General features: G+C 45.9%; 1 long non-coding RNA gene across 1 annotated transcript in view; it reads right to left on the bottom strand.

Moving 5' to 3' along the window:
• LOC309623611 overlaps positions 1-18,871 on the bottom strand; it is an 81,626-nt gene extending 62,755 nt beyond the window's left edge. The window contains exons 1-2 of the long non-coding RNA XR_014241428.1: positions 15,417-18,871; positions 15,042-15,105 (exon numbers count right to left, since the gene is read on the bottom strand). This is a non-coding gene — a long non-coding RNA (uncharacterized lncRNA). The remainder of the gene's footprint in view (positions 1-15,041; positions 15,106-15,416) is intronic.
• Between the last annotated feature and the right edge of the window lie 482 nt (positions 18,872-19,353).

Below are 19,353 nucleotides of genomic sequence, written 5' to 3'. Positions count from 1 at the left end.
CAAACGCAAGCAAGACCGAGAAGTCTGGTCTCGGAGCACTGGACAGGACTCTTTCCACATCTGAGAACATGGGGTGATCTCCCTGTTCTGCTGACCTCACAGAGCTGTTGGGAAGCTCACAGAGGTAGTGTTGGTGATGGACCCTTACATCCCCCAAAACAAGGGTATCACTCGTGCTCTGGCCATATCACCAACAAACTGCAGGACTTGGAGTAACTTCATTTTCCTGCCCTTCAGTTTCCTCATCCTCAATATGAAAGAGTTGATGATTCCTAAGATGTCCCCAACCCTGTGATTCTGGGCTGGCCCCAACCCCCGGCCCTAAGACTCCTGGGCCTGGGTGGCCTTTGGAGGGACCTGAAGGGATGGGAACAGGGAGAGCATCAGGTGTATCTGTCCAGCCTGCCCCATAGGAGACATCCTTACCCTTAGCAAGAGCCTGGGGCCAGCAGCTGGGCGCTAAGGACAGTCACCCACAGACTGCTCCCAATCCAGTCCCAGGCAGTCTCTCCAACAGTGAAGGGAACGTTGCAACAGCAGGAATGTCAATGGCTCTCCCTTGGGCTCAGGGGTCAGGCTCATGGGAGAGTTGTGTGGACCAAAGTGCCATCCTCAGCTGGTATCTGGTTTTCCCCCAGAGGAGAATACCCTCCTCTTCTCCCTACTTTTTTAAGCTTGAAGTTCCCTCCTAAAGACTCCTGAGGAACATTCACCAAATGCCAAATCCAAGTCAATCTGGAGCTCTGGTGAAGTTTGAGCGGTGTCTTGGGCAGGCAAAGGGAGCGGGGGGAGGGGAGGAGTGTCCCGGGGTTGGAACAGCAGGATCACAGACCCCTGAGCCGAGGGCAGGCAAAGGGAGTGGGGGGGAGGGGAGGAGTGTCCCGGGGTTGGAACAGCAGGATCACAGACCCCTGAGCCGAGGGTTGAGAGCATCCATCCTGGGGTAAGTCCCAGAAGAGGTAGGTTAGTGCAGCCCAAGATATGAAACCAAGAGGGCTCTCTGACATGCAGAGAGCTGAGAGTCTGGGCAGGATAAAAAGGCTTCGACAAGAAGAGTCTTTTAGCAGAAAGCAGAGTAATCCTGGAAAACTGTCCCAGGAACTGGAAAGGATTGGCCATCTGCCAGCTCACCCACCTTGGACCTCTGTTGGTCATCTGAGATTGCAGCAGGTGAAGGGGGTACCTCAGGAGGCCAGGACAGGAGCGCTTCCCAGCCAACGAGCCTAGGTTCCTGGTAAACGGACTACTCCTCTGGAGGGATGGTGTGGGGAATAGAAGAGGAAGCTGCTTGCTTTGAAGCTTTGGGGAAAATATCTACTAACTTCTCCTTTCTGGGCCTGAGTTTCATCCCTTGTCAAATAAGGGGATTGGATTTGGTGTTTCCTAAAGTCTCTTCCAGCTCTGACATGTTGGGATTCTATGATTAATTTTTTAATAATAATAAAAAAGAAATAAATAAATGTTGAAACAATAAGAAAAAAAAAATTAGAACAGAAGAGGAAGGTGTGAGAGAAAAACTTGAAGAAGGAGAAAAAGAATGGCAGGCCAGCCCAAGATGAGGAAGATGGTCCACTTCTTACGGCATTTGAGCTTTGGAGAGTGGAATAGGTCTTTTGGAGCTGTTGCCCTTTGTTACATTAAAAGGAATTAATTATCAAGGCCCAGAATTTCTCTATAAATCCTCAGCCCAGTCACAGAAGGCTGGGTCAATTGGAGACCTTTGCCTCTAAGCCTAGAGATTGCTTTGAAGGCCCCTGCAGACCCAGACCCCTACCCTGGAGAGCTCAACTCTCAGAACAGAAGACCCTCAAGCCTCTAATGATGTTGTCCACACAAGAGAAGTCTGAGTGGTTCCTGGGCCTGTGGCCACAGCCAAAGTCTGTAGCTCACTGTCATACAGAGTGAAGGAAGTCAGAAAGAGAAAAACAAATATGGTATATTAACGCATATATGTGGAATCTAGAAAAATGGTACAGATGAACCGGTTTTCAAGGCACAAATAGAGACACAGATGTAGAGAACAAAAGTATGGACACCAAGGGGACAAGGGGTGGCGGGGTGGGATGAATTGGGAGATTGGGATTGACATATACACAGTAATATGCATAAAATAGATAACTAATGAGAACCTGCTGTATAGCACAGAGAACTCTGCTTCACCTCGTTGTACAGTAGAAACTAACACAACATTGTAAAACAACTCTACCCCAATTAAAAAATAAATAAATAGATAAAAATAAAAAGACAGGAGCCACAGACAAAGCAATAACTGCTGCTACTGATGATTCATGGTCAGGTATTGGAGAAATCACTTCCCATCGTATTCAAACCAACAAATAAAAAGCTCCAGGGACTTCCTTGGTGGCGCAGTGGTTAGGAATCCACCTGCCAATGCAGGGGACACGGGTTCGATCCCTGGTCCAGGAAGATCCCACATGCCGTGGAGCAACTAAGCCCGTGCGCCACAACTACTGAGCCTGCGCTCTAGAGCCCACGAGCCACAACTACTGAGCCCGTGCGCCACAACTCCTGAAGCCCTCGCGCCTAGAGCCCGTGCTCCGCAACAAGAGAAGCCACCGCAATGAGAAGCCCACCAAAATAAATAAATTAATTAATTAAAAAAAAAAAAAGCTCCAAATTGAAAATAAATAAAAGTCTGTAGGTCATGACTAAGTGGGACAGGGCCAGCCCAGGCGGGAGGATTAATGACAGTGATTGAATATTTTATAAGTGGAATACCGTGTATTTTCCAAAACCAAATGGAATGTCATTTTTTTTTTTTCAAGAGAGATGGTGGCTGTCACTGTCCTCGTTTCCCATTCAAACCACATACTCCACGGCAAGCAAGATGAATGGGCCTGGGAGCTTCCTGAGGAGAAGGGGAGAGACACAAAGGGAGAAAGAAGATCCTTCTTCATTTCGTCCCCTCCCCGCCAGCCTACCCCACATGGCTCCTCCCTCATCACCCAGTACTTGAACCCACTGTCCCCTGGACAGCTCTAGCAGCTGACTGAGGATATGTCCCCTTCCCTGACCCCTGTGTGGTCTCTGTACCACATGGAGATTAAGTCACAAGGTCACTTAATCCATCCCTATGTTTCCAAGAAATACAGAGCATCAGACGTGGAAAATTTGCTCCCAGATCTTCCTTCATGTTCTTAGTCCAAGGTCTTATTTTCTTTCGAAATGCCTTCCTCTGGTCCATCTCACTGCAGATGAAGGTCATGTCCTCTAAATGTTGACTTGTGTGGAGAATGAACTATAATTGGCCTCCCTTCCCTAGGGCAGAAGCTCTGCCTATTCTTGATATGAAAGTCTTTGGAGTTGAAGTGCTTCAGAAACCCTGGATCTTGCATTCCCTCCAAACCCATCCTCTCTAATGCATTATTGGCCTGTGCAAATGGAACTATTTGATTGTCGCTGGAATGGTGAGAGGCCCTTTCCTTTCTCAATACCCTATTACATGCTCCAAGGCCACCCACAGGCTCCACTACTTTGCATTTGCCCTGCAATCTTTCACGCCAGTTGACTTTTCATCTCCAAATCCCTTTTCACATTAAACACAAACCCACACACTCTGTCCCATTTTCCTTTGAAATAAATCATAAGCCCATGCCAGAAACGACTCAGGGTGTTCTCTGGAATTTGTAAACAGCATTAAAGTCTTGTGGGAAATGTCACAGAGTGTTGGTCTGAATTTATTAAGTAATTTCTCAGCTTAAAATATATCTTTCCAGCCTGCTGTCTGACAACATTTACCTCTAATGGAATTTTATCCCCTCTTGATCACTAAGCGCACCCCCACCCCAGACTACAGATTCCTCAGCCCTTCCTGTTAGGTTCTCCAGCCGGGTAGATTTCAGACACGCTAGCCATGCCCCTGTTTCTCAGAAGAGAAGCTCCAGGATTCTGGGCGTCCAGGACTGCCTCGCTGTTCTACATTTCTGAGGGCACAAGCTTGCCATCACACTGCAACACCCCGCTCACACCAGGGCAGACCTAGGAATGGCCTGAGGAAGGGATATTAGTCCCCCGCAAATCTCCATCAGCCCCCAAGCTACGCCAAACAAACATACTATTTAAGGTAGAACCAGGACTTACTGTTGAAAATAGCTCCAAGGCAAGTCCCCTAGCCTGCCTCCTCCTCTAAAACAGATTGTCATCGTAAGCCCCTTTTAAATAAAGATGTTGGCACTGCCTTTGAGGTTTTTGAACTCTGGTTTCAAGCAATCAATCAAATTATACATCTGTAAAGAGCAGCTGTTTCGTACAAAGTTAAAATGAAGTGAGGAGATGAAGAGGCTATCAGCTTGTGTACTTCCTAGATGTGTCCCAGGCGCTGTTGTCCTTCACCTGTGGCCTCAGGCCTACTTGGTTCCGGGCCCATCCTGACCAGGGCAGGGAGGGTTTCAGCAGCAGCAGCCCAGCATCTGCTGGGGTCTGAACTGGTCATGGTAATCTAAGCCCAGTATCCAGGATAGCTAACCCCTAGACCTGTCACAACTTTGAACGTCGGCTTGTCCCTACTCCACGGTACACAGAAGATAGTATAACATACTGGTCAAAAATGTGGACCGTGGAATCAGAGTTGGAGTCCCCGTTCTGCTACTTAGTAGCTGTGTGACCTTAGATAGGTTACTTGACCACTCTGTGCTTCAGTTTCCTTGTCTGTATAATGATGATGAGATTAGTGCCTATCTTCTGGAATTTTCTTGAGAATTAAGATAATATATGTAAAATGCATAGAACGATGCCTGGTTATTGTTTTTAAATAATTATTTATTAGTGATAATTAATAATTATTTGTTTTATTATTTTTTAAATACTTGCTATTATTTTATTATCTGGCTGGCACTGTCCCCTTTGCTTCTCTTCTTCTAATTAGACCTACAAGTTCCTCATACTCTGTAAACTGTTTCCTGTCTGGTGACTGGGGAGAAGATCAGTACATGGCTGCTCATGCTGAGGTGTGACCCAACACCTGCTTCCAAACGGGGCTCTTCTTCTTGTACACCCTGCTCTGAGAACGCAAAGGCGTATTCAGCTCTCAAAAAGTGTGCATTTCTAGAACTGAAAGGAAAAGCTGGCCACCCTGCCTTCTTCCCCAGAGACTCCAAGGAGCCCCTCTTCACGTGGGCTTGGCCAACAGCTTCCATGTGGTGTGTGAGGAACTAGGGCAAAGGGAGTTGAAGGCCTTTGGAGATACTAAAACTATATTTCTGAGGGTGCAAGCTTTACTGAGGTATAATTAACAAAGCTGTGATATATTTAAAGTGTACAACATGATGATTTGATATATGTCCACATTATGAAATGATTCCCACAATCATTAATCATTAATTAAAAAGTTAATTAATACATCCATCACCTCACATAGTTACCTTTTTACTTTTTTCCCCTTCTTTTGGTGAGAATGCTTAAGATCTCACCAAATTTCAAGTATACAGTACAGCATTATTAACTGTAGTCACCATGCTGTACATTAGATTCTCAGAACTTATCCATCTTATAACTGGAAATTTGTACCCTTTGACCAAACTCTCCCTGTTTCCCCAACCTCCCAGCCACCGGCAACCACCATTCTACTGTCTGCTTCTATGAGGTTGACTTTTTACATTGAAACTAGTTCCAAAGGCCAATCTCAGAACAGAAGTTAAAGCAATGGTTAATCAGAATAATTACAGAAGTGTGGAAAAACTAGTGAGGAACAAGAAATCTGAGTCAAAATATAAATGAATCAAAACCCACTGGGCCAGGTCAAGAAGTCAAGTATATAATAAGGACCTGCTGTAGAGCACAGGGAACTCTACTCAATACTCTGTAATGACCTATATGGGAAAAGAAACTAAAAAAGAGTAAATATATGTATAACTGATTCACTTTGCTGTACAGCAGAAAGCAACACAACATTGTAAATCAACTATACTCCAATAAAGACTTTTAAAAAAAAGAAGCCAAGTATAGAATTTGAAATTTGAAATTTTCTATTAGAAATTTTGTCCTGTTCTAGAACATATGTTCTATTTGCATATAGCCATTCTCTATTCTAAGAATACACCTACAAAGGAGATGGAATAGCAGGTGCATGTGCTGAAAAAAGTCTCACTTAGGGCTCCTTTGTATCTGGACCCAAGACAGTACCCCACCTTCTGTTTGACAACATTGCTTTAAACATGTTACAGTTAATTATACGACTTTTCCTCACATCACATTTTAATTTGGGAAGACATCCTTGTTTCTTGAGGAGGTTTGCAAATTGGTCTAAACTCACTGGAAATACATTGACAAACTCATAGTGGATGAGTTATGTGTATTCTAAACTCATCCTATTTTTTCAACTTCAGAGGTGGCTTTCTAATCTTGTTTCCAACGTCTAAAGGATATTTTGAGTCAGTTGGGATATGGAATAAGCCATACATTTATTTAATTTACACTTTGGATTTTTAAATAAGTATAAGGAATTACGAGACTATTTTAAATGTTTAATTCTGCCTCTTAAACGCTGATTAAAGGAGTAAAGTGTGAGGATAGTGCTACACATCAAGACAAGCTCTCAGGAGGTAGGAGGGAGGCAGGTGGTGTCCTGAACAACCATAGTGAGGAAGCCTGACCCGTGTAGTCTAAGTGTGTTCCCCAGGGCTATAAAAATCCAACAGTGAATGAGCAGAACTACAGACAGAGCAGGGAGCTGGAAGACAGGTAGGGAGGTCAAATGCAAACAGGCCAGAGCTGAAAATAACCTAGGATTAATTATAAATGAATTAAACCTACCAGCTCAAATTAGACAGCCAATTTTGCATTTGACATTTGTGAGTATTCTTGTTAGTTACAACTTTTATTTGTGTGTACATGTGTGTGTCTATGCTCTCAGAACGTATTCCATACGTATTTTTTCAACATTCATTAGGAAACTTCCTTTTCTTAAAAAAAAATTTGTTTTTTAAAAAAATTTATGTGATATTTCCAGTCTGCAGAGTTGGTTTTGCAAGTCATTCTCAAATCTTGGTCTGCACCAGAATCCCTGGGAGATTCTAAATCAATATGGTTGGGCATCTGCCCAGCTTTTTACAAACTGCTCAGTGAGTCTGAGGACCACCGAAGCTTGTGAACCATCACCCCAGAGAATGGTTCCCTCCACACCCTGTAAGTGATGTAACTGCTACTTGGTGCTTTAACTCTCTCACTTCTCTCCTTCATTCACACTTGGGAACCCATTAAAATATAAGGAAAGTCACATGATCAATAAGAACCCCTTGAGATGTTTTTCCTACCCTCAAGTTACTTATCTGGAGAAACTAGTAGGAAGAGAGAACACATACATGGAGAGTTCATCACTAACACAAGACAACCTGGGATGGGGGTGAAAGTGAGGGTGAGGCATGTCATATTTTGGCACATAAATGGGAGGCCAGACAAGGAGAGTTAGGGCCGCAATGACCAGGGCAGTCTTTCTAATGAAAGTGAGTCTTGAAGGGAACCCTAAAAGATGGGTAGAATATGCACAAACATGAACTTGGAGTCATGCTGCAGGGTGAGAGAAGGTTGCAATTTGAGGTTGCCAGGCAATTATCAAGGTTCTTCTCTTTGCAGTAGTAAGATGCTAATTAAAAGTTGCCTTTGGCTCTCACAGGCACTATCTAGTTAAAGCTCAAAGAGGAGGAATTTTTTTTTAAAGAGTCCATAAAATTTAGTACCAACTTAATATTTATTCATTGTAAATCAGTGCAGAAACCAGAATAGATCTAACACATTGTTGCTGAGTGTGTTCTGGAATCACGACACATTCTTGACTGGAATCAGAAAAGTGATAAAACTAAAGAAAAGGTCTTAGGTCTCCAACCCCACTTGCGGTTACAGTTCTGCCCTTGCCATCTCCCGACAGGAACATCTCCAGGAATAGGAAGTTAGCAAAACCCAGGGTGAGGGGTATAGAGTAAATCAAATTTATAGAGTCTATATTGGGTATACACAGTCCCACCCCTGAACCTGGGCAACCAGGGCCTCTGCCCTTGGCTCCACAATGTAGAGACCCCTGATGCCCATTCCTCCTCCTGGTTGCACGAGATGAGGAGACCATAGGCCTAAGAGATATGCCCACCAGGAGTCTATGCTCTCTTTTCTAGACAACACTCTGGGTACCTAGGACACTGGAATTCTTTGCCCTTCACAGGCCTCCTCCCCAGGTCCATATTCCCAAGGATGTACAGTGCCACAAACACGGACACACTCAGGCCCAAGGGGTGACCAAGGGATATTTTTGGGAGAAGGTATGGACAGAGCTTGGACAAGTGGGCAAAATGCATGAGGATCCTTGTGGTGAGAGATGGAGGAGAAGAGAACAAAGGTAGATTAGGAGGACCTCGATTTCTACTCTTGCCTGAACCATGAAAATGTTAGGGGAAGACACCAAAGAGTCCCAGTCTTTTGGGAATCGGGCCATGCCATCACAACTGCCTTCTACACAGCCCTTTTCTATTCGTTGTCCGACGACCAAATGTTAGGTGGCTATTTATTGCCTACACCTCACATTTTCATAGAGAGGGAAGCATTCCACTCTATCCCCTGGAAGGAAACAGCAAAACGCTCCTCTTCCTCTTTCTACTTTCTTCTGTTTCTCCCCAAAGGAGGAGGAAAGACTTGTCTGATTGGTGAGGTTGAAGAAACGTCTGTAAATATATAGCTCAGCCCTTCCTGGGCTGTCTAGGAGACTCTACCTGCCCGCAGCCATCACTTTCTCTCCTCCATGCAGGGATCAATAGAGACACTCGAAGCTTCTCCATCCTGTGTTTGGTATGTTTGAAGATCCAATTTGGGGAGGAAGGAGTAGAAAACCTCCATAGATCTGACTGAGTTCTCCAGCAGCAATCACAGTCATCTCTCACTACAGACTCAAGGTCATCTTATGCACGGGGTGACACACACGCCAACTCCTGCAATGCCAAGTCTGAGATGAACCATGGGTGGTGTTTGATGGATAACAGACAACAAGAAGTAAAAAAGGAGAAAGAGGAAAGGAAACTTCTTACCAGTTTAGAAGAGAAGACAACTAGAACAAGGGATCAGGAACCATAGAGAATAAATTGCAGTGGGCAAGCAGGAAGATAAAAGTTGAAGGAAGTAGTTCTGTCTGGAGAGAATAAAGCAAAGAAACGATTGAAAAGGGAGATGGAGGTAGGGGATGGCACTAGTGGCATTTAATGTAAGACACAGACATAAAGAAGAAATGTTCAAGGGAACCTAAAATGACTCCAGGGGAGCAGATAACCTGCATAGGAGTGAAGACCTGGATTCCAGAAGAAGAACCCAGTGATTCCAGGGATCAAGGTTGACCACATGGCGTAAAAGTCTGTCTCGCATGTTAAGTTTGGTCAAACTGCATTTTATGTATGTATGTATGTATTTATTTATTTATTTATTTTTGCTGCATTGGGTCTTCGTTGCTGCATGCGGGCTTTCTCTAGTTGCGCCGAGCGGGGGCTATTCTTCGCTGCTGCGGTACGCAGGCTTCTCATTGCAGTGGCTTCTCTTGTTGCGGAGCGCGGGCTCCAGGCACTCGGGCTTCAGTAGGTGTGGCTTGTGGGCTCTAGAGCGTAGGCTCAGTAGTTGTGGCGCACAGGCTTAGTTGCTCCGCAGCATGTGGGATCTTCCCGGACCAGGGTTCGAACCCGTGTCCCTTGCATTGGCAGGCGGATTCTTAACCACTGCGCCACCAGGGAAGTCCCCAAACTGCATTTAATTGTTCAGCTAAGTGCCTGTGATTTACCTATTCCTGCCTGAGTGTACCTCGAAACCTGGAACTCCTCTCCCTATAAGGAACGAGAGTCTGTGTGAGGAACAGTTGGTTGGATAGGACTGTGCTTTTGAACCATAAAGGAACCACAGTCCAAAGCATCCTGCATCCTCATCAACAATCCCAAAGTGAAAGTCTGAAAGTGAGAGCAACTCTCCCAGCTGCTGTGGGTGGAAGCAATGGAAGTGACCAGAGGGGACTACCACTTATTCCAGGTATCCTGTGCTTTCACGCACACTTTCATGCGTACTTTCCTTTATCTAAATTAAATGATGGTTGGGGGTTGGTTCATTTTGTTTTAGAATTTCCTGCCCCACCTTGGGCTAACTGAAGACACCTTGGATATCATAAAACTAACACTGGAATTCATACAACTACACGTTTGGGATGGGATGTGCCCAAAGCTTACAGAGATGAATTAATATACAAAACACGGAAGATACAAAAAACAAGGAGCAAAGAGAAATATAGTGCCCTTGGAGAGAAGAAAATTTAGGTGGAAAAAAGACATAGAAACAGAAGCAGGAAGTTTTTTTAATGGAAGGAAAGAGGGAAGGTAAGAGGGAAGGGAGAGAGAAAAGGGTAGGGGGAAAGAGGAGGCGGGGAGGGGAGCGGGTAATGATTGGGTAGGTAAATAATTAGGGACAAGAGCAGGGAAAGGGGAAAATAAATGTTCTCTAAGTAAAACTATCTGCATCCACATGAAAACAAGGGTACTTTCTGCATTCATTCAACCTCTTTGTTGGTTGTTTTGTTTTAAAAAGCAGCAGGGAATGTCAAACAGCTGTTTTTACAGCTTCTGTCGCTTTGTCAAAGGCGGCCTGTGCAGTCTGACGGCGGGGCACACCCAGACAGCAGTGCGGGTAGCAAGGCGCTGCGTTAGCAGATGGGCCGAGTCCGCAGACAGCTCAGCGAGGGAGAGACGGTGTCTGGCTCCCATCAAGCTCCTCAGAGCCGGGAACCAAGACCCCTGGGAATGCTGCTGGAGAGAGATAAGCAAACACTGCAGGCGGCATTTCTCCTTCCTGATTTAAAAAAAAAAAAAAAATGCACCTCGGGACAATCTTCCCTCAGTAGCAACAGCACAAAAACACGAAACTCAAAGTCAGATGACATGGACTTGGGCCCAAATTCTACCATTTCTGAGCTATGTGCCCTCAGGCCAATTGTTTCACCTCTGAAAGTCTGTTTCTCCATTTATAAAATGGGGATGATACTTCACAGGGTTCTCGTAAGGACTGACTAATGTAATAACACAGCACACAGCCTAGAATAGAGTAGACGTTCAGTAAATATGCTAAAATCCCATATTTGGTTTAAAAAGAGAGAGAGAGAGAGAGAGAGAGAGAGGTGATAGATACAGAGACAGATCAATAGAGAGAGATACAGATGTAGAGATGATAGAGATCAAGGTCAAGATCATGACCCAGGAAAAGTCCTTCAAGTGCATGTTTGGTTTCTGATAAATATAAGAAGGGACTTCTCACACTGTCTCCTCTTCTCCCAGTCTTTGCCAATAGCGAGGCCACCTGGAAACCACAGTGGTGGACTCTCTTTTTCACTCCCCCTCCCAAATAAACCCTCTGGCAGCACTGTTCTTAACCCTGCCAAGTCCAGCAGAGGTCTTTACCATGTAGGGGACCGCCATGTAGGAGAAAGAGGCTTCCTCCCCTGGTGACCTGCTCCCTCCTGAGAGTGACTGTACAATTCATGGTTTGTCTGTGGTGGGGTGAGAGTGGCGGGCACACAGGGAGAACAGCTAGGAAGGGGAAAAGACAAAAGCACCAGATTATAAAGGGAGAGAACCAGAGAACCTTGGGTCAACGGTGTGGCCAAGGTCGTGGTCAAAGGTCGAGGAGGGTGTCACTAGATTAGGGCCTTTTCCTCACAAGACCAAGGGTCACAGGGCTCCTGCCAGCTCATCAGCACCCTTGTCATCATTCTCATCCCAGAAGACAAGTGAGTGTTTTCCTTGGGACTTGGAGCATTACCTAGTTTTGCCCTTTTCGCTGACACTGTATGTGATAGTCTGAAAGCATGGCGCTTGGCCTGGCTGCTTCAGGGAAGCCTTTGGAGCCTGTTCTCATCACCACCTTCACTTGGGCACACCCCTAACACTTACAGGGCCCAGAACAAGATCGTCAAAGCTATAAATCAAGCTAACAAACTGTGAGATAAAATATACTCTATCCTTGACACATATAGCTTCATAAGCCTGGAAAGTTTAAATCTAGAATTTTCAGGCTCCTTGGAGTTCTGCTCTGGCACAGGGAGTTATGGGGAAAGATGACCTCTACCCTCCAGACTGCCTCCACCTCTTCCCACACTGGGTTTTGACTCACCCTTAAGGGACCTCACACACACACACACACGCACACACATGCACCCACACGTGGACATCCAGCCCACATGTCCAAGTTCTGTGCACACCCGCCAATGACACAATCCACTCTTTAAAAGATATGCTGGGGTAGAAGCTTATGCAGACACTATAAGCCTGCTTGGGGCCATTTGAGCAAAGTATTGCAGGTTCCCAGGTACCTGAAGCATGGCGAAGAAAGGGAGTCATGGGACTTGGATAGGCATATCCTCATGGCACCAAGGATTCCTTGCTCTTTGGGGAGGGTTATGGCTGGAAAAGTGGGACCCTCTAAAGTGCAAGTTCCAGAGCAGAGCCTCCTCTTGCCCACAGCATCCGGCATCCTCATCAGCATCATGACCCATAGCAGGCCCATTCCCCGCCTAGGCGGTGTAGAGAACCCCTCCCTCGGATTTGCTCCCCACCCGGGCTCTCACCACCCCCGTCCAGCCACACTCTTCTCAACTCCAGGCAGAAACGCAGAGTCACTCAGGCCCAAAGCTCCTTTGGGAAGAGACTGAGGGCCAGGGAGAGGGAGAGCCAGGCTGGAGACTGAGGCAGGATGGAGCAGAGCTGGGACTCCTGGGGCCTGTCCCATTGTTAAGCAGGCCCCCCACCAGATTTAATAGAGCATTGCTGCTGTGCTTTTCTCAGTGTTGAGGCTCTAATAGGCTCCCCCAGTGGGCCGCTCAGGGCCCACACTGCCTCTGAGCAGCTGCTGCGCTGAGCGAGGGAGCGAGAGGCTCGTTTGCAGACCACGTGCCTGTCGCCTTCTGAGGAAGCCATCACAGCACATCCTGGAACAGGCTCCCGAGGAGGCATCACAGTTTAGTATAATTCGTCAACTTCACAGCTGCTGCTTGGGAGGGAGGGGGCCTGGGGAAGCAAGTGCCAAGCTGCTCAGGAATCAAGAGCATTCCCCAGGCCAGCCAAGAGAGAGCGAGCCCCCAACAAGGGAGGGCAGGGCTCCAGATTGCCTCTGGCTTCACCTCCAGCCTGCCACAGGCCTGGGGGCTCCCCAGAGGTGGTCAGCCATTTGCCCAGACCTCTGCTGGCCCCGAGGGCGCTGGGAGACTGGAACTCAGGGAGAGAGCGGGTCTTCAGGGTCAGGAAGACTGAATTCAAGAGCCTCCGCATCATCCACTGGTATGATCCACGGCAAGTTACTTCACCTCTCTAAGCCTCTATTTGCCTATCTGTAAAATGGAAGTGAAAGTAATTCTTATTCCAAGTCCTGATATTCAACGAGGAGTGTGCAAGTTATTAAAATATTGAAATATTTGGTAAAGAGCAGTGGTTCTCAAAGTGTGGTTTCTAGACCAACGGCATCATCATCACCTGGGAATGTGTTAGAAAGGCCCATTCTTGGGGTCCACCCCAGACCTACTGAATCACAAACTCCAGAGACGGGGCCTCGTAGTCGATGTTTTAACAAGCCTTCCAGGTGATTCTAAAGCAAGCTAAAATACAGAGTATCTCCACTCTGTGCTCTGTCTGTTCATCCCTCCCCACCCCCTGGCGACCACTGATCTTTTCACTGTCTCCATAGTTTTCCTTTTCCGTCATGTCATATAGATGGAATCATGTAATATGTAGCCTTTTCAGATTGGCTTCTTTCACTTAGTAATATGCATTTACGCTTCCTCCATGTTGTTTCATGACTTGGTAGCTCCTTTCTTTTTAGTGCTGAATAATATTCCATTGTCTGCATATATCACAGTATACCCACTCACCTACTGAAGGACATCCTGGTTGCTTCCAAATTTGGGCAATTATGAATAAAGCTGCTATAAACATCCATGTGCAGGTTTTTGTGTGGATATAGGTTTTCAACAACTCTGGGCAAATACTAAGGAGCGTGATTGCTAGATCATATGGTGAGAGTGTATTTAGTTTTATAAGAAACTGCCAAAGTGTCTTCCAGAATGGTTGTACAATTTTGCATTCCCACCAACAATGAATGAGAGCTCCTGTTGCACCAAATCCTCGCCAGCATTTGCGTTGTCAGTGTTTTGGATTCGGGCCATTCTCCTATGTGTGTAGTGGTATCTCTTTGTTGTTTTAATTTGCATTTCCCTGATGACGTATGAGGTGTAGCATATTTATATATGCTTATTTGCCTTCTATATCTTCCTTGGTGAGGTGTCTATTCAGGTCTTTTACTCATTTTTTAATCAGATTGTTCATTTTTCTGCTTGTTTAGTTTTAAGAGTTCTTGGTATATTTTAAGTAGTCCTTTATCAGTTGTGTCTTTTGCAAATATTTTTCCTTCAGTCTGTGGCTTGTCTTCTCATTCTCTTGAGGCAAGTTGATGTTTTGTATTTGTTTTGTTTTGTTTCAGTAACACAGCGATAAAGGGCAAAAATAATAAATATTTAGGGAAAGGTGTGACAAGAATTCTCAGACACCCCACAGTGAGACTTCTGAGGCCCAGGGACACAGGCCATATGGCTCTAACAAGTCCCCTGGCTCCAGTCCCTTATTTCCACTTATCTCCAAGACAAGGCTCTGTCCTTAGATAAGGAACTCTCCAGCCCAAATTCCCCAGAACAATTTTCCGCTTCAATAGACAAATCATCAGTGTTTCTTAACCCTTTGGGGACCATTGACCTCTTTGAGAGTCTGATGAAAGCCGCAGGCCTCTCCCCAGTAAAATGCACACACACACACACACACACACACAAACACACACACACACACACACAAGCACACACATTACATGCCAATTCAGGTGTTCACAGGCTTCCCAAAGCCCATGCAACATTCAGTGACCCCAGATTAGGAGGCCATGCTGGAGACGGGGAAGAGAAAGACTTGAGCTGCTTGTAGTCAACCAGTCAGGGCACCAAGGGGCCAAGTACAAGCTATTTCCTTCTCAAGGCAAACCCGAACTCAAAGTCCCTATCTTCCAAGTCCTCTAGGCTCTTCCCTTGCCTGTGCCTTGCTCTTTTGAGATCTGGGGAGGAAATGAAGAAGAATCAGTGGCCAGCGCTTGGAGCCATCATTCAGCCCTGGTCACACTGACCTCATGCAACCCCGAACCAGAGCGAATGAGCTGTCCTCACCCCCACCAGCCCTGGTGGCAGCCGTTCTCCAGCTGTAACAAAGCCACCCCATGGCGAGCGGCGCCTCCCCTCTACCCCACGAGGCCTTCTAGGGGCCCAGCTGGTGGTCCGGCTGCACTGGACCTTCAGTTCAGAAAGAAGTGCAGGAAGTAGAGGAGGCAAGTGCGGCACCAAGAGTGCAAAAATGTGGGGGGACACTCACTCTCAGGGCCCTGCAGAGAAGACCACCGGGAGGCATGTGGCCAGTGTCCTTCCCTGGATACAGAAACAGCTGACTGCAAAAACTTCAGCTCAGCTAAGCTGGTTTGTGGCAAATCACAGCCACCTCAGAGCAAAGCTCCCTGGCAATTCACCAGTTGCAAGCCCACCTTTGGTGACCTTTGAGAGTGAGGGAGGGTCGGCTCCTACATGGAAAATACAGCAGAGACATTGTTAACACCTTGCACGGGGCACTGGAGGAGCTTGGAACTTGCGAGGAAAGGGTCTTTCTCCGCAGCCCCGCCTGGGGTGAGTGTGAGTCGGCTGTGGAGAGAGGGGGAGACTCGCCCCGGTGCGAGCTGGGCGTGGCTGTTTGGGCCCGCTCCTCCCCAAGGAGGAGTCCTCCCCGTGCCGTTCACAGGCGGCCCCCGGGAGCTCCCCCAAGTCCTTCCACCCTGCAAAGCCCAGCTCCCAGCGTGCTCACTCCCCTCACCCTCTCCCAATCTGTCAGCTGCCTAAGGCTTCCCCCATCTGCCCAGGCTAGGGAGATGCCAGCACACTATGGGAGGGCCACATCCCACCCACGTCCCTTTCTGCCCCAGTCCTCTGGCGGGGGTGGCTGAGGAGAGGGGAGGGGCGTTGAACAGACAGGAACTGAGAAGGGCAGGAAAAGGGATTAAGAGCTCCTCAGGCGCAAAGATGGCAAAAGCCCCTGAAAGCTGAGAAGGGCGTGAAATTCATCCTTCATCTCTTTTCGGAAATGGGGGTCCTCACTCGCTGGATCTCCCCATCCAGGCACTCCGGGAGGTGTGGAGCAGGTGTGGCAGCAAGCCCTCAACTGAGGGTGAGCCCCGCTTTCCTGGACTGTGTACGTCTTTGCTCTGCTCACGATCGCCCCCTTACCCAGACCTCACCCCACTCCCCTGACACTGTTACTGTGCTGGACAAGGTGATGTGGAGGCCACTGAAGAGGTAGGGGACAGACACACACACAGAACAACCTAGAAGTCGAAGGGTTTTTTCCTAACCCTCATCCCTTAGGATGGTTTCCAGGGTTGGGAGAGTGAAGGTGATGAACTTACACAAAAAAGTTGACCTACAGAGAATGACGAGACTGTAAATAATTTGAAGTCTTCATAACAAGAGCTTGTCACAGCTTTGAAGGCTTCAGGAAGACAAGACAGAAAAGTCTGGAAGTCAGCTCTGTGGTTCATGACGCAGTGCCACTCCCACCCTACTCTGGGGCATCACAAGATGTTCTGCCTTCCTGGGCGTCAGATTCATGACATAAATATTTATTGAGCATCTTCATTGTGCCAAGCATCGTGCTGAGTATTGGAGACCAAACTAAGAATAGCTAACATTCACTACCTGGTTTTTAGGTACAGATGCTGTTCTAAGCACTTTGCTTATATCTCCCTATGAGGTAGACACTACTATTATCCTCACTTTATATATGAGGACACTGTGGCACAGAGAAATTAAGCAACGTGCTTATGTCTCCCAGCTAGGAGGTGGTAAGACACTGACTGTCTGATCCCAGACCACGCCCTTAACCACTACTGAACACTCCCTCTCAAGGCAAAAACAGACGCACTCTCTGCTTCATGACCTTACAGTCTAAGGAAAAGTAGAGCCTGTGGGCCTGTCCTTATAAATAAAGTTTTATTGTAACACAACCTCACTCATTTGTTTACCTACTGTTTATGTCTGCTTTCACACGACAATGGCTCCATTAAGTGGTTGTGATAGAAACTGTATGGCCCACAAATCCTAAGATATTTACTCTGTGGCTCTTTACAGAAAAAATGTGCCAACTCCTGGTCTAGTGAGATAGAACCATCTTGCCCTCCCATGGGAAATCAGGAGGACACATGAGGTGATGAGAGGGGCAATGCTTTGAGCTCTTTGTTCTAAGAAGTGGTCAACACATCAAGCCAGAGTATATACAGCCTGTCACCCAACATTCCATCTATTCCATCTCCAGGATAATCAGCCAGGATGATTTTGAATCACTTTGCTCCTAATCGTCCCACTGTCACTCAGTATCCTGGGCCCAGAGGAGACAGATGGGGCACCCACTGGCAAGAGTCATAACTAGTTACAGTTAGAGGGAATAGATCTGTTCTCATAGGCGCAGACACTGCAGGCAGCTTGGGAGGTGGTGAGCTCTGCCTCCAGCTAGAGAGGTTGCTCACTGATGCACCCAATCATTCAATGTTTGTTAAGCACCCACTATGTGCCAGGTCCCAGGGTGGGTGCTGTGCTCATAGGGAGTCCCACTATGGATACAGTTCAGACAAAAGCATACATTGGACAAGGATTAGACAAAAAACACCATACTGCACCTTCTAATTCTAAGATGCTATGCTTCAGTGTTCTCTAGGGTTTGCTCCCTCACAAGGAAGTCCTCCATATTCAGGTGGTACACAAGAGAGGATCAAATTTGAAGAAAGCTGCCCCCCTACTTTTCTTCCTTCCAAGGCAAGCTTCCAGCTTTTTCTAATTCTACCTCCACTGTATTGCAGAGTAGCTTGCTCAGCAAATAGCCACTGGATATGGAGATAGATAGATATATATATATATATATATATATATAAATAAAATAAGCCTCAAATTATTTTATTCAGTTTTGATTAAATGGCACCTAATGAAAAAAAAATTAAGAGAAAAATTTAAATAAAGAAACTATTGGCACAAGTGTTTTGAGGATGTAAAACCTGGAGGTGGCATGGGCTTTTGCTTAGACAGGTGAAAAATGTTAGAAAATATTTACATATCAGATACAAAATTTAGGTTAAATCCATACTTTTTCTGCATCTTGTCATCATAAAGTTGAGTTTCCATCTAAGTCTGTTCATGAAAAAAGGTAAAGAACTTTCCTATAATATTGACTCATTTAAGAATTCTAAAGATTATCTCACACCGGTCAGAATGGCCATCATCAAAAAATCTACAAACAATAAATGCTGGAGAGGGTGTGGAGAAAAGGGAACACTCTTGCACTGTTGGTGGGAATGTAAATTGATACAGCCACTATGGAGAACAGTATAGACGTTCCTTAAAAAACTAAAAATAGAACTACCATACGACCCAGCAATCCCACTACTGAGCATATACCCTGAGAAAGCCATAATTCAAAAAGAGTCATGTACCACAATGTTCATTGCAGCTCTATTTACAATAGCCAGGACATGGAAGCAACCTAAGTGTCCATCGACAGATGAATGGGTAAAGAAGATGTGGCACATATATACAATGGAATATTACTCAGCCATAAAAAGAAACGAAATTGAGTTATTTGTAATGAGGTGGATGGAGTTAGAGTCTGTCATACAGAGTGAAGTAAGTCAGAAAGAGAAAAACAAATACAGTATGCTAACACATATATATGGAATCTAAGGGGAAAAAAAAAAAAGGTCATGAAGAACCTAGTGGCAAGACGGGAATAAAGACACAGACCTACTAGACAATGGATATGGGGAGGGGGAAGGGCAAGATGTGAAAAAGTGAGAGAGTGACATGGACATATATACACTACCAAATGTAAAACAGATAGCTAGTGGGAATCAGCCGCCTAGCACAGGGAGATCAGCTCTGTGCTTTGTGACCACCTAGAGGGGTGGGATAGGGAGGGTGGGAGGGAGGGAGATGCAAGAGGGAAGAGATATGGGAACATATGTATATGTATAACTGATTCACTTTGTTATAAAGCAGAAACTAACACACCATTGTAAAGCAATTATACTCCAATAAAGATGTTAAAAATAATTTTTAAAAAAAAATAAAGACTTGTAATCATGAGACCATTAATGTTTGTTATAGGAGTCAACATGTGTTGAAATGTTTCCTGTAGAAAATTGTTCACTTAAAGTAGTTAAGGTGTGTTTATCAAAGGACGTTGAATTTTCTCACCAGCCTTGCTATAATTAATCCACTGA

The sequence above is a fragment of the Balaenoptera borealis genome (assembly GCF_965194805.1).
Source record: "Balaenoptera borealis genome assembly, chromosome: 1".
In the NCBI taxonomy this organism is placed as follows: Eukaryota; Metazoa; Chordata; class Mammalia; order Artiodactyla; family Balaenopteridae; genus Balaenoptera; species Balaenoptera borealis.
Note: the sequence above shows the minus strand (reverse complement) of the source record. Positions and strands in the feature narration are given on the sequence as shown.